This window comes from Biomphalaria glabrata, chromosome 16 (assembly GCF_947242115.1).
Source record: "Biomphalaria glabrata chromosome 16, xgBioGlab47.1, whole genome shotgun sequence".
Taxonomy (NCBI): Eukaryota; Metazoa; Mollusca; class Gastropoda; family Planorbidae; genus Biomphalaria; species Biomphalaria glabrata.
In genome coordinates this window covers 13,205,205-13,221,103 of record NC_074726.1, presented here as the reverse complement: position 1 = coordinate 13,221,103, position 15,899 = coordinate 13,205,205, and the positions used below count along the sequence as shown (strand labels likewise).

Below are 15,899 nucleotides of genomic sequence, written 5' to 3'. Positions count from 1 at the left end.
CCTTAAAAAAAAAAATCTATACTTTGTGCGGAAATTTTGGCAGGCCGTATAGCAAGGCGTCGTGGTCCGGATTTGGTCCGCGGGCCGTAGTTTGAGCTTCTCTTTATTACACCACGTGTCAAAAGACATTTAATTAAATCAAATTTAAAATCATATATAAATTTTACGGTGAGGGAGATATTAATTTTTGCCCCTAACTCTTCCGAAGACTACCTCACTATAAAATTAGAGGGGATGGGTGAGTAAAATCTAAAATAGCTGTTACTTTGTATCTTCTCCATGTGACATTATTTGTTATTTTGTACATGTTACATAATGTGACCAGATATTTGGGCAGCCAAAGTGGGGGTGGGGGGACACATGACACTCATGGGACGTAAAAAGAACAGCCTTAGTTTTTTAAAAAGAATTATTGCTTTCAGCAACTTGAACGTTATTACAAAAAAAAAAAAAAAAAAAATAATAACAGTCATGTTATGGCCTTTCTCTTGATAGCCTGGAGGTCTGGGGGGAGCGCTGTAAGCCCCCCCCCCCCCAGTGGGACGCCAAAAGCGTTTTCCTGCATTCATCACTGAAGAAACGCATTCTCCTGACATCTGCAGCTCATTATTCCATTATTACATCCTATTAAAAAAGGATCTTTTGAATAATGTTTTACTGGAAAAATATTCTAAAATGAATTTATAGGCCCTTACTACATTGTAAATAAAACGATTTGAAGATACCCTACATATTTAGATTAAGGCTTTGAGGATCGCCGCCGAAAAAAAAAAATTCGAAAAATAATATTTAAAAAAAGCTCATTTGTAAGTGATACATCTTGTTCAGTAAGCATGTTTGTAAATTTATTTGTTACAGAACTATAATTAAAAGCTCTGAATAAAATAATTTCGGAAGTGGGAGGAGAAATTAAGTGAACCAATTCTACTCTATTTTTTTTTTTTGTTGCATTTTTAGGATTCAAGCATAAATTGTGAGCTATAGTCCCAAATTTATTTATACAATAGATAAAAGTAAGATTGAGTAAAGGTTGGAAAAAGGCGACTAGAAAAAGAATATTTGGGTTCAGAACTCATCTCAATCGTTACTCTTATACTGAAAAAATTCGTATGAATTCTAAATTTTCCAAAGCAAAGTCTTTCTTAAAAAAATTATGATAAATTCATGTGAAATTACATAAACTCTGTCGCCATATTTGACAATTCTGTTTTAAAACGTCATGTTTTCGTCTGGAAAGGGGAGGGGGGGGGGGTTTGAGTGAAAACTATTAATCTTCGCTCGTTTTTATGACTTCTGCTAATGATTGCATTTGACATTAAAGAATAGGGGTGGGGCGACTCGATATAAGAATTTAATTTCATATATAAATTACATTATTGACAATTTTTTTTTATTTTGTATATTCTTAACTATAATACAAAAAGAAAAAGTATTGGTTTGTCCGATGGGCGAAAGGCGATTGCATGAATCGCCCCTCCCACCTGGTACAACCCTTTTTCATTTTATATCTACTAATGATAAAATTTGATATTAGTGTGTGGTGCGACATAATATACAAATGGGTTTAAATATCAATACGTAGCTTATATTATATAGATATTCAACTAATTTTGTTCACAAACTATGATTTCTCCATAAAAATAGGACCGCCCCCCCCCACACACACACTCAGAGGGCTAGAGTGGGGAGGAGAGTAAATGCCACCGAAGGGGAGCGAAATAATATAAAAATTATATTTTAATTGAACTAACTTTGTTCACAAACTATGATTTCCCCATAAAAGTAGGACCGCCACCCCCCACTCAAAGGGTTTAGGTGAGAAGGGCAGTAGAGGTATTTGCCCCCCCCCCCCCCAATCGGCCAACACAGGGGAACGGCATAATATAAAGATCGGTTAAAGCATCAATAACAAGTTTTAATCATATAGATATTTAATTGATTCTGTTAGGAAGCTGTGATTTCTACAAATAAATTGGACCGCCCCTCCACTCGAAAGTTTATGGGAAGGGGGGGGGGGCGGGCGGAATTGATGCCGTTGCGCCCTCCCGAACCCACAAAATCGGTCAACATACTCGAGGAGGGGCGAAATAATCTAAAAATAGCTTGAAATATAAATAATTAGTATATATTATTAACATAAGTAAAAAATTCGTATACAAATTGTGTGAATTCTATACTAAAATTCGTCCGCCTCCCCCTTCGGGGGGGGGGGGGGGGGGTCGGCCGAGTTGGAGAGGGGGGGGGCATCGCCCCTACCACCCCCCCCCCTCATGGATTCGCCAGTGGGTCATCTAATGTTACATCTTCTGATGTTTTTTTTTTATCTCTGTTACATCATGTCACTTTTAATCTACTCCATGTTACATATGTTATTGTTTATCTTTACTTTATGTTACACCATGTTACTTTTTATATACTCTATAATTTAGTTTACTGTAACAGTTTAAGTCTGTTTCATTTATTGATACTGATGACATTGAGATGATTCCGACATGATCTGTTAAGTAAGAAACATTTCTAGATAGTTATACACCAGACGTGCCTATTTTCTGAAATGATTTTTTTTTACATTGAAAGTTTATTGTTTTGAATATGCTATCGTGCTTATTTTACTTCAAAGACTTTGTCCCAGAATTGATGACGTCTGTTAGATCAGCTCTATAACTAATTGATTAGTTGCAGTGCCACCTTGGAAACGTAGACAATATTGACTCTTGGTCCGGCTGTCTCACCTTCTTACCGGACATCCATAATTAAACACAGACATACAGAGAAAGTTGGCAGGGGCAGTTGAAAGAAACCTCTTTAGCCGTGAATCTGTTGCAGTTGTCTTTCCATTCTTTCTTTGGGTGTCCGTTTCAAGTCATGCAACAAAATTAGCGATGTCCAACAAAAGGAGCACGAGTCACACGGTGTCCGGATGGTCCATTAGTCCTAAGAAAACAAGAAAAACATTTTTAAAAAATAATTAAAAATAAACAACGAAGCTTAGGCACATATGAAGTGAAATCGTATCAATTAGTTTGGTCTTGTACTTACATTTGTAGTAAATCTAGACCAACAACAATAAACCTGTGCGATTAATAATATTTATATTATAATATTTTTTTAGAGCTATTTCATGTTTTATCTTTCACAATACATTATGATCCTATAAATCCTATCACGTATCTGAACCATTAGGGGAAATGGGTCGGGGTAGGGGAGAGAGAAAGGGATTTCTATGTGGAATTAACCGTATTTAATTTTTAGGGCTAACCACTCTGCTAGTGAGGTGCTTATGGCTGGAAAAGATTATATTGTTTCAATTTAGAGCGGCGTCCCATAAAGGGGACTAATTCAGTTAGACTAATATCACCACTTCAGTCAAAAACAATTTCTTTCCTTTGTTCGAGATACCAAACAAAATAATTAATTACCAATAATTAACTAATTGGTTAATTTTTTAAATTGATTCTTGTGTTGTCAGGTAAAAGAAATAATTGTGCAAAATTTCAGCTTGATCCGAGATTAGGTGTTGGAGAAATAACATGTTCTAACTTTTTACCAGACAGACTGATAGACAGAATGAGCTGACATAAGCTTTGTAAAAAAGAAATGCATCTAAATACACGTATACTTTAATGGAAAAAAAAGGGCAGATGGTGAACACGCCAGAAGTAGGTAAAAGTAAAGCTTCCCTTTCCGACCTTGAGATCTATAGAGCAGATGATGTTTCGGTGGCCCGCGGTTAACGAGACCATCACAACGACCAACCGCCTTTACTTTTCCCCAACTAATGTCAGGTAGCCTGGTGATTACAAATGCCTAACATAGAAATCAAAACCATTTGACTAATCTTGACAAAACTTGACATAGATGTTCCTTAGATCATAGCGGAGTGTATTGTCCCTCCACTTTGGGTGGACCCTAAAATTAAAATAAAGAGCGAAACTTTTTAACAAATCAGGTAAACCCGTTTTCATAGTATTGTTTTGATCATGTGAATATGTCGGCTAAACGGGTAACATATTTTCATACTCTACTATTATTTTCGTGGCTATATAAAAATGTCAAAGGAACATTCCCCATGTTTGACATAAGTCTAAATAGGCCTACAATGCAATATATCGGTAATACCCCAAGCAAAGCCAGCAGGCCGCGGGTAGTATTTGGCTAGTATATATATGACTAAATGAAATGCGAGGACGTAATTATCTTCTTGTTTTGTGAAGTTACGTTTGTAAAAATTAAAAATATAAGAGATGATATAAGATCATAGCTTTATATAAACTCTATATAAGTCTATATATAAGACTTTATCTTAAGGCCTCGACATAAGATGTTCAGATGCCAAAACTTGTATCCAATGAAAACAATGCAACGCAAAAGGAAGAAATCGGGCAAAAGAAATGAAGGGAAGAAGACACCGGAAATGGACGAGACAAAATAAACTGAATATGGCGTCTGCAGCTCTTCTGTTAACACTTTGTTATGTTCTCCTGCTTGAAATCTCAAATATTTCAACACAGTTACTTTTGAGAAACCGTGGTTTCTAATTTTAAGGAAGGTTAAAGGCTCTATCAATAAACATCTCAAAGCATGAATCCTTGGTAACTTTCATGGGGTAGATTCTAAACTTTCTACATATCGGAAATAACAGCCCTAACCCTCCCTCCCCTTCACACACACAAAAAAAATCTCAAGTATTTATCCAATTTTATATCGTTATAACAATTTCTTTGCTTGGACTGAGAGCATTGTTAAAAGAATATTCCACTAGACACTTGAGCTTTCTCTCGCTGTGTCACGTGCCTTTCTAGTTCATTGATCTGAAAGTTGAACAAACATGAAATCAATAATAGCGATATCGATGTAAAAGCGAAACAAAGCTTTTGTTTTTCTTTTGAAAGCAAAGACAATTAAAATTTCATGACACTTTGTACATTTGGCTTGATGAAATTGTGATGTTTCAAGGCAGAAAATAAAAATGTTAGGGCCAGAAGCCAGTTGTCTTACGTATATCTTAAGAGATGATTGAGTTTAATTCCCAGCGAAGATCAGAGATTTATTAATTTCGGTAATGGAAATTCGGTCTATAAGTTTCATGGCGCCATCAACAAACATATAGCAACTATAATCCACTTTAGGTACATATCGGACAAAAGAGTTAAACAGTTTGTCTTAGTTTGTCTTTATGTTTGTTTTTTGGTTAACCCAACGAAGCATGGGATATGTCCCAACTCAATGGTTTTGAGAAGAAAGCGTGTCACTTTTAGGAGAGATGAATCCATGTAGCGTTAAAGTTAACTAGATATGCAGTCAACAATACCATAGGAATGGCAACTTCTTCCATTCCGAATATTAAGGATGACTACAGTGTTTCACATCACTACTCTAACCCAGTGGCTATTTACATATTTTGTCACATCTATTGTAGACAAAGCCGTTGTCTTACGGGGTCTATTTAAGACGTTGGTTTTCCTGGCTGATTCAAGCAACCCACTCCACTTACACGGGAAGAAGGAGAACTTGTACGAGTTTGTCCTAGTGCATGTTTTCGCAAGGGCTTTTCTTTGGGCCTCAAGTATGTTGTCAGAACTCTCCAACGGTCCAACTGTACCCTATGGTACAAGAATATTTAAACATTGTAGCATTGACGAAAAAGTGTGTCTATGTCGCACCCAAAAGACGCAATCGGGTCTGGATTGGACATACACTGTGAAGAACAAGGGGAAAATACTGCAAACAGGCTCTGGTCTGGAACCCACAGGGGAAGAGAAATGCTGGGCTCCAAAGACAACCTGGAGATCAAGTAAAACAATAATAAGCAAAGACGGCAGGATGGCCTTGGACCAACTGAGGGGAACAGAGCAGAGTTCGATGACGAATTACTGTTACGGTCCTATGTTCCACTGGCAGTAAAAAAGGATCAAGTGTGCTGCACCCTCAAGAGGCCAAAGGAATTAACGCTAAATCGTCTCTTGACATGCGTCGTAGGACTATTGGCGCAGAGTTATTCGGATTTGTTATTCCTTCGAAAATGAAGATTATTACTCACAGTCCAGACCTCATGTAGGACGGCAGGTCTAGAACTCAAAACCACCGTGACGACAGTCCAAAGTGCATACCACACGACCAGGCAGCCATCCTGGTTGTCGCAGCGTGGCTACTTTATCGCCAGGGGTGACAGCTAGCACAACATTGCGATAGTATGAAAAACACTATGAATTCTATAGCAAGCTCATTTATTGATCATGTATTTAATATGATTGAATCTGTTCTAATGTACGTTGTTGCCTATAGAGACCTCAGTTGAGCTGACCTATGTGTGCATTAAAAGACTAAGAGTCATAGATAGCTTCAAGATTATAATTATTAGGCTTGCAAGAATATTCATTCTAAAAAAACATACACACTGCAAGCAAGAAATGACTACCTGGATGGGTAATTCTTATAATGTATAATATATATATATATATATATATATATATATATATATATATATATATATATATATAGGTCATATTTTGGCACATCCAGGGCAAGCATAACCATTGTCCACCTGTGGTCGATTAACATTTTCTTTTCGCCGTCTGAGTCTGTCCTGAACAGCGAATTTTCTCAAATGTGTATCCTGCGGCCTTTTTTGAGTGATCTCCAGCTGTCGCGTTCTGAAGCCGCATGCAACCAGGTGCTCTCTTCTATGTCAGCTAAGGCAAGTTGGTGCATAAACTGGTCTTAATATACATATAAAAGCCAAATCGCTTACTTAATCATCCCCAAATATGAAATCTGACTCAGTTTTACCTCAATATATCAATGGATGAACAACTGTATATAAAAATACAATAGACATGCATATATGAAAAATGTCCATCATCTTAGGGTTTCCTATATGTAAGTCTTTGGCGTTAGTCACCTCAGCTACTCGGAATTCTGCAACTGAAACAAAAAATAAAAAAAAAATACTTTAAAAAAAGCTTATATTAAACGTAATTGTGTCAAATGAACTTTAAAAAAAATAGTCCGATTTGAATTTGAACTCGAAGGTTCAAACAAATACACTAGCCACTGTACCAGCGAAGTGCTTAAGAAAATAGAAGGTTTTATAGTTTCAAACATTTAAGCGATGACCTTATTCTCTAGACAAACTATAAAGGAGACTAATTTACTGTATACCGCCACATTTGTCAAGTACAATTTCTAACGAATTGGTTACTTTTTAAAAATCGATTCTTGTTTTGTCAGAAACAACAAATAATTATACAAAATTTCAACTTGATCCGAGTATGGTTGTTGGAGAAATAACGTGTACAAACGTTTTACCAGAGTTGATATTAGTATTGTAGAAAAAAATTTGTGCTTTTGTAGATTTAGATTTATATGTTTATTGTCTAGTCTGACTTGTGGTGTAGACTTAAAGTATTTGTGGCTTTTATTAGCTACATGGAGGTAATTGTAGTTGCCTCATGCCTGTATTGTATGTGCTAGACTAGGTCTAGTTCTTTTTATTTGTTCTTGTGTTTTTATTTTGATAATTGCAGGCTATAATTCCTGCTGTGTAACAACTGCCTTAAAACTGTCTGCCTTAAAAACTGCCCTGTTTTAACTGCCTACTGTGCAGTAGTCTGCACTGCGCTACGTCTGCTGCCTCTGTTACCATAGATCTATTAGTCTGTATTTGTTATTGGTTAGTATTAATATTGTTTGGTGTAATTTAGTAAAGATGGTTCAGTTGGTTTGGTTGATTAGTCACTTTAGTGCTTTAGCTTGTAGTTGTATAGATTATACAGTAGGGTTGATTATTTGTTTGGTTTATTTTTGTCTATAGGCCTATATATTTTTATGAATCATTTATTTCTTGCGTAAATAAAGTGTATATAAGTTTGTTGTATACATTTATTAAAGCTGTTTTCTTTTAGTTAGATTAGTTAGTTTAGTTTAGTTGTGTTGTCTGGTTACTTAGGGGACTCTAGCCCCTTGGTCTCAGACTGAGGTGCACATATTAAACCCACCCAGTAGCTCTACTATCTGCCTACTGTTTGTAATAGAAATTCTGTTAGCAGTCTAAAGGCCCAGATCTGACCTGGAGCTCGAGCCATCCCTGACCTGCTAACACATACAATATTTTCTTTCACTTTTTATATATAACGGGTAGAGAGGTTGGGGATTGACGAGCCAACACCCAACTTCTCTCTCATTAAATAATTTGTCTTTTAAACACAATGACATTTCAATGAACTACGAAGACTTTTAAGTCTACAGATCAGCGGAAGGGAAGGCCTTTAAGTTCACCGATCAGGCGAAGTGGAACAAAGTCTGTGGTAAACACTCTTAGGAACGTCGGAGCGGTGTTTGTCCAGAATATTATCTCTCTTTATGCCCGACATTCTGCTTCTCGGCACTTGTTTGACCTTCAGATTAATAACCGGCCACAGAAAGAACAAATAAATGGGCTTCTCTAATTTAGTGCTTGTCATTGATAAGGTTTTCTTTTTATTATTAGGAGCTTATCAACCAACCCACACACGCACACCCTACGTGCTCAGACCAGGGGTGGACCGTGTGTTAAAATCTTTCCAGGCATAAGCTTACAACTCGGCCCTCACATTGATGGACATCCATTCCTATTTGCCCTTATAACCATAAACATAAATATATATATTCGCATTCGCCAAAATGGCCTCACGGCCAGTCCTCCAGATTTTCTTCTAAACGGAGCACTCTACTCAAAATTGAGGCGGTATTATCATAGTTGTAGAATGTTAGTTTGTAAAATGTTTGACATGTTTCGGATGTTCCTTCAGAGTTGAAGATAATTTACTTTCTAGTACACCTCCCGCTGGACGACGGGGGATGGCAGCGGGCAGGGTTTGAACCCAAGACCATCGAGAAGTCAGAACGATAGTCGAGCGCGCATACCGCACGACAAGGCAGTCAATTTGGTCATGAGGCAGGGTCGGGGAAATTTAAGAGAAACCTAAATTTTATGGTAGGAGGAACTTCATAAGTTTTAGTAATGAGAACAGGGGTGGACTGGGTATCAAAACCGGCCCGGACATTTCTAAACCATCCGGCCCATAAATTGTATATTATATGATATGGACATCCAGTTCTAGGTCAACCTGTCGTCAAAATCATTATGTTAAATTTGATAATGTATCGATAGCTGTAAATATGCTTTCAGTGAACACTGTGTCCTTATAAGGAATAAAGACTTTATGTTGCTTTTTAATCGTAAAGTGTATAGGCCCTAAAAAGATGAAGCTCTACCGATGTAGGCTATTAAATTATTTCGGAAATAAATTTTTTTTAAGAAAATACTTCGCTCAGCGGCCCCTTCCCCTGAAAAAGGAATACTAGGAAAAATTTAACAAGTTAATAGTGGCATCCATGCGGCCTTTATCTTATAAAATACAGACGTGATATAAAAAAAGAAGATACTTACTGTGGTCCTACCGGCCCATTTGGATACCGGCCCACCGGGCATTTGCCCGAATGCCCATATAGCCAGTCCGCCCCTGAATGAGACATTATTGCACTATAAACAGTCATACAAAATAAAACGCATTCACACAGATTTATTAAGATTTTTTCTGCTTATGTAAAACTATTATGAGAAGAGAAGCGTATTTTATTTTATAAAATGTTTGTAAAATGTTGTACTTGTTTCTGATATTTTTCAGAGTTGAAGATAATAACCTCCTGTAGGACGACGGGGAAAGGCAGTAGGTAAGGTATGAACCCGAGATCGTCTAGAACTCCGACCGACAGTTCAGCGCGCAAACTGCATGACCAGGCTATCATTTATTTCTGCTTGTCTTGAATTTGACCAGAGATACCGTCAGAACAAGTTGATTTATAAGCAATAGTTTGGGTTGATTTAATATCCAGCTGATTATCGCTACTTAGCCTTAACAATTGTTCTCGATTAAAAGAATAGAACCTCAATGCTCAGTGGCGTCCATATTTTCTTAAATGTTGTGATTTTGTTTTTGAAAAAAATTTAAATGTAAAAAAAACAACAACTTACGACAGCACTTGTAACTTACTCGACTTCAACATTTTCAACATGTTTATTAAATGGGAAAAAAAGGGGGACCATAAAAATAATTATCAATCACTGGATCAATGTTAGTATCACCTTTTTCAACTGTGTATATCTGAACCTGAACACGAGATTGGTGTTACCGCTGAAAAAAAAAGAACATGCACGATAGCAAAGCGTTACATCAATAATCTGGTTGATTGATCAAGGAATCATTCAAACTCGTTTAACAAGCGCCCCCCCCCCCCCAAAAAAAAAAAAAAATATGGATCTTTGTTTACATGCGATCGATATCGCGCAAGCATAACTACTCTGTGTGTTAGTATGATCACATGTGTGTGTGTGTGAGAAAGTGAGCGTGTGTCACTGCTGTAGGATGTTGATCGCGTGGGTGACCAAGAGTCCTTCCGACTCGCCAGTTCACTTGATCCCCTCATCTGCCTTGCCAAGATCAACGCTGAGACTCTCTACCTTCAGTTTGAAGTGGTCGTGTGTTGATTGGGTCAAAGGTACCGAAGAAGTTTACTTTCATTTGAGAGATCACATTAGCACAAGTTAAAATAAAATTTATTAGGAGGATTTAGCAAGATCGTATGATACAAGGTAAGCATATGTTTGCTTATATATTCTTATATTAACTTAGTCTGTGTGATAACAAGTTTCAATACGTTATTTCTCCCACACCCAATCTCGGATGAGGTTGAAACTTTGCACAATTATTCATTAATGTAAAAAATACACGAATTGATTTTAAAAAAAAATAATCAATTAATTACAGGTTATTTACTGGTTATTAATTTTCCTATACCAACAAGGTAAATAGATAATTCAGTATTCATAGATATGATTTAATATGTTGGTTTTGTCCCCTTACATAATTGTACACATTATTTCTCCCACACCCATTCTCAGAACAAGTTTAAACTTTAAGCAATTATTTACTGTACCTTACAAAACATTAATAAATAATTTAAAAATTAACCAATCAGTCAATTAATTTTTAGTAATAACTTCTACAATCTTGAGAGATATATTTGTAAGTGCAGAGTTCTTCACCTTAAATAAATTTGATTTAAAAAAAAGGATTTTTATCTTTATTTCACTAGTTACATACTGTGTAAACAATTAGCCGAAGCCATTATCTTTATGAAAACGTGGTTTAAACATAAACAAATTTGAAATTTTAAAGATTAGGCAATTAATTTCAGTGTAAAAAAAGTTTCGATGACACACACATTTTAGTTTGTTACTAATGTTATTATGACTTATTATGTTTATACATATGTCACGTGATTATTATGTTTTTTTACGTGATAATCTTGATAAGATATATTTATATTTGTGACATATGCGGATTCAGAGGTGCCGTAATTATAGTGCAGACACTTAAAGAAACATTAAAGTGACACAGTGCTGATATATTTTTATAGAGTTTAATTCTTTTAAACTTAAACTTGAAGCTGTAAATGTATGTACAGTTCATATATAAAGTAGATACAGGATACAATAATGATTATCAATAAAACTGAAGAACTGTTTGCTTTCAAACTAGCGACTTCTAGATCTAACTTTCTAACTCTCTCTTGTTCGAAGCTACTCTTCTATTTTAAAAATTTAACCTATATTAAAATATATTTCCCTACTGTAGCTTTGAACTACTTTTTGATCAACGTCTGTCTGGCATATTTTTTTACCTTTCCAAGTGTGAGAACGTGTGACCTACTTTAAGTGTAGATAAATTGTTCTACATTTTGTGAACGCTGAGCTGTCAACAAGGATGTGACACATAGGCCTAATATCCTATAACTCTAATACTGTCTGTATAATAAAACAACAAGGGTGTGACACATAGGCCTATTATCCTATAACTCTAATACTATCTGTATAATAAAGTATAATATAAATATATAGGAAATCATCCCAATTGTCACACACTGAGACAGTAAAAATATGAAATCTTCCAATTTGTTGTTTTATTTATTAGTTTTGAAGTGTCATACAACTTTTATTCTCGTAGTATGTTATAATAAAAAGATTTACAACTCGCTTGGTGAATAGCTTTAAATAACTATGTAATAGACATACACATAAGACTTCATCATCTTGTGAGATCCTATGAGTAAGCTCATAGTATTTTTCTCTATATATGATGTTTTTAAACGTTAAAGCCATTTCATTACAATTTCTTTATCAAATGGCGTGAAAGAAAATTGCTACAATTGCTTTTTTATCCTAGTGATTTAATTAATTGTTTTGTTTTTGAGCATGTTGATACTATTAAAGTATAAAGCGTTTTTTTTTATAGCAAATACCCTTTCGTTAATTCTATTAGCAGTTCATTGTTTAGAATCTCAAATATTTAAAGCATATCTACTTTTTAGGTACTGTGATTTCTAATTTTAATTCACTCTTCCATATATCCTTGACATCGTTTTTACAAAGCTTATATCAACTCACTCTTTCTGTCTGGTAAAAAGTTGGTATACGATACTTCTCCCACACCCAGTCTCGGATTTCGCACACTTATTTCCTATACCTGACAAAACAAGAATCAATACAAAAACATCAATTAGACTATTGGTAATTAATTATTATGTTTGGTATCAAACAATGGAAAGAAATGGTACTTGAGTGATATGATGGTATAAGTTGAATTAGCCCCCCTTTTATACTTTGTAGGTCGCCGCTTTTAAGTTTGAAACTAACAATATGTAACTATATTTTTTTTAAAATAAGCTATTCGGATGGCTGCCTGGTCATGTGGCTTACACGCTGGACTGTCGTTTGAATTTATCGATGGTCCCGGGTTCAAACCCTGCCGGCTCCCATCCCCCGTCGTCCTGCGGGAGGTTTGGACTAGGAAGTAAACTATCTTCAACTCTGAAGGAACATCCGAAACATGTAAAACAAAACAAAACCTAGATTCCCTCGCATAGTGGTTAGTGTTTTCTATTTCGAATTCAGGTCTTTTCAACTTTTTTAAATAAATGCATCCCAAAAAACAATCACGGTGGTAACTTTTTTTTTTCTCTTCCTCATTTACCAATAGGTCTTGAGAAGCGGCAATTCCAGAGTGATAGTATCAATGCGTATTGAAAATGCTAGAAGCATTACATTGCGCTAAACAAAAATCAATCAAAATATTTCTAATCGCATATTGTTAGTCTAGATTCTAGATCTATAACAAATTAACTACACGACTGATCCAAACTAATTAATACAACTACGCTTAATATACATCATCTGCCCTATAGAACGCAGTGTCTGAATGGGGAACTTTACTTTTTTTTTACTTTTTATTAGCGGCCCCCGTAAGGGGAAAAAGCCGCTTTTAGGTTTGTGCAAAATGTCCGTCTGTCCGTCTGTCACACTCAGATCTCGAAAACTAGAAGAGATATGAAAAATATTATTTCATCATTAAATCCGGCTTGAAAAGTTTAGGTGCAACGGCTACTTTTGGTTTTCTAAAAGCAAACCGTTTAATGTATAAAATTAATTATGCAAGCGATTTTTTCATAAAAATACACCAATTCTAAAACAATTACGTAAATGTAAGGGAGGCAATGTTACAATATGCTAACAAAGATGGACAATTTTTGTGTATTTTCAGTATCACTAAGTCAAATATATTTTTAAAATGTACAGGAAATGTTTACAACAAATACAAATAATAGTTAAAGACGTTTTTTCTGGTCAACTAGCTGCTAAAATTAAAAGAAAACATTTCTGTTTGTTTATAAAGGCTAATAATGCACTTTGTATGTAAATATCACGCACATTTTTTTAAATGGACTTTTTATGCAGCGATTTTCGTGCAGTAGCGTAACGTCGCAACATGATCAGGTGCTAAACCAATTCCTTAAACTTTTTTTAAAAATCAGATTTTATTTATTTTTTGTTTAGTGCCCCCATCCGAATAAATGAAGCTTATTTTTGTGCGTTTTGTCTGTTGGTCGGTCTGTCCGTCACGATTAGATTTAAAAAACTAGAACTCTAAAAGCTATTGAAAATCTGATTTACCCTTTAATGTTCCTCCCATAACATCTCAATAGTTTTAAGTATCTAAAATTGATTGTTCCGGATTTTTTTGTGCAAAACTAATCAACGCCAACAAATGTTTGTCTGCTCTTCTAACTTATATTACATTCAATTTCCATGCTTAAACGTTGCAAAAACACATTATCAATAATATGTTGTTCCGTTTTTTATGTAAATAGCATATTAATGCTAAATCATAATCTCTATACTGACTTATATGTCATTAAGTGTAAAAATGTTCCGGATATTGTTTTATAAAACATGAATTATGCCTAATGATTGTTTGAAATCGCATAAGGCTTTTAAAAAAAGTAATTTACTGGAATTGATTACTGAAAATTACTTTTTAGACATTTAATTTTCATAACATAGAAGTTTTGTGATCGATAAAGAAAGTTCCTGATTTTGTTTCTTACAAATCGTCGCCAGAAATTTCCGAATTTATTTAAAAATCTACTAACGCCAAATAATTGTTTGAACTCCCTCTTCTAATTAATAAACAAATAATCTTCTCATTTACGAAATAATGTTTTTACGGATTTTTATGAAAAATATTTTAACTCACTACTCTCTTACAGTACATTTAACTTTCTACCTAAAACATTAAAAAATCTAATTATCGTTAATATAATGTTCCGATTTTTAAGGAAAACAGAATCCAAACACCAAAGTAAGGTATGAAAATCTCTCCACGTGGCTGTAGTACATCTAATTTTTATACGAGACCATCCAAAAAATTTAATTAACGGTATTACATTTATCTGAAATTCTCTTTTTCTTTTACTATTTTTACAAACATCCGGAACAATCTATTATATAAACTTTTCAATTGTGTTCATACCTAAAAATTATTGAGATGTTTTGAAACGTAAAATAAAGGTTAATCAATTTTTAATAACTTTTAGTTGTTTTTTTTAAAATCAAGATAACGGACAGACCGACTGACAGACAAAACGCAAAAACAATGTAGCTTTGATCCTTTTTAAATAATATCTATTAGAACTCAGTGCACCAATGTCTATGAACCCTCGTTAAATATCTCGTGTAAATAAAGACATTTTTTTTTTATGGTACCGGTACTAGCCTATTGTGAGGTAATGGAATTTTTTTTCTTTGACGTCATATGAATGGACTCTTTAAATGTAATGTTAAAAGAACGCACTCGGTGCACCAATGTCTATTAACCCTCGAAAAAATTGCTTGTATTAATGAAAACATATTTTAGTCTAACTAAGCCGTGTGACATAGTGTTTTTTTTTCATTTGACGTCACATGGAATGAATTCTTTAAATGAAATGCTAAAAGAACGCACTCGGTGCACCAATGTCTATGAACACTCGAGAAATGGCTCGTGTTGATAAAGGTGATTTTTAGTCTAGCTAGGCCTTGTGATGTAGTGTTTTTTTTTTCCTTTGACGTCATATGGAATGAATTCTTTAAATGAAATGCTAAAAGAACGCACTCGGTGCACCAATGTCTATGAACACTCGATAAAAGGCTCGTAATGATGAAGGCGATTTTTATTCTAGCTAGGCCGTGTGACGTAGTGTTTTTTTTCCTTTGACGTCATATGGAATGAATTCTTTAAATGAAATGCTTAAAGAACGCACTCGGTGCACCAAAGTCTATGAACACTCGATAAATGGCTCTTATAGATGAAGGCGATTTTTAGTCTAGCTAGGCCGTGTGACGTAGTGTTTTTTTTTTTCCCTCTGACGTTATATGGAATTAATTCTTCAAATGAAATGAAAAAAGAACTCGGTATAGTAATGTTTATTAAGCCTCGTTATGTGACTCGCGTTTAAAAAAGGAATGATATTTTGATTTAGAT

The 15,899-nt window shown here is 34.9% G+C and overlaps 1 protein-coding gene across 3 annotated transcripts in view; it reads left to right on the top strand.

Annotated features, from left to right (window-relative positions):
- Positions 1 to 7,592: 7,592 nt before the first annotated feature.
- The window catches only part of LOC106062037 (uncharacterized), a 44,588-nt gene continuing 36,281 nt past the window's right edge, over positions 7,593 to 15,899 (top strand). Inside the window, exons 1-3 of one of the 3 annotated variants that reach the window (XM_056014635.1) lie at positions 7,593 to 7,672; positions 9,669 to 9,714; positions 10,508 to 10,633. The gene's annotated coding sequence lies outside the window, so the exon portion shown is untranslated. Of the gene's footprint in view, positions 7,673 to 9,668; positions 9,715 to 10,308; positions 10,634 to 15,899 lie in introns of those variants that run through there. The other 2 variants (XR_008775452.1, XM_056014633.1) reach the window with 2 other exon arrangements.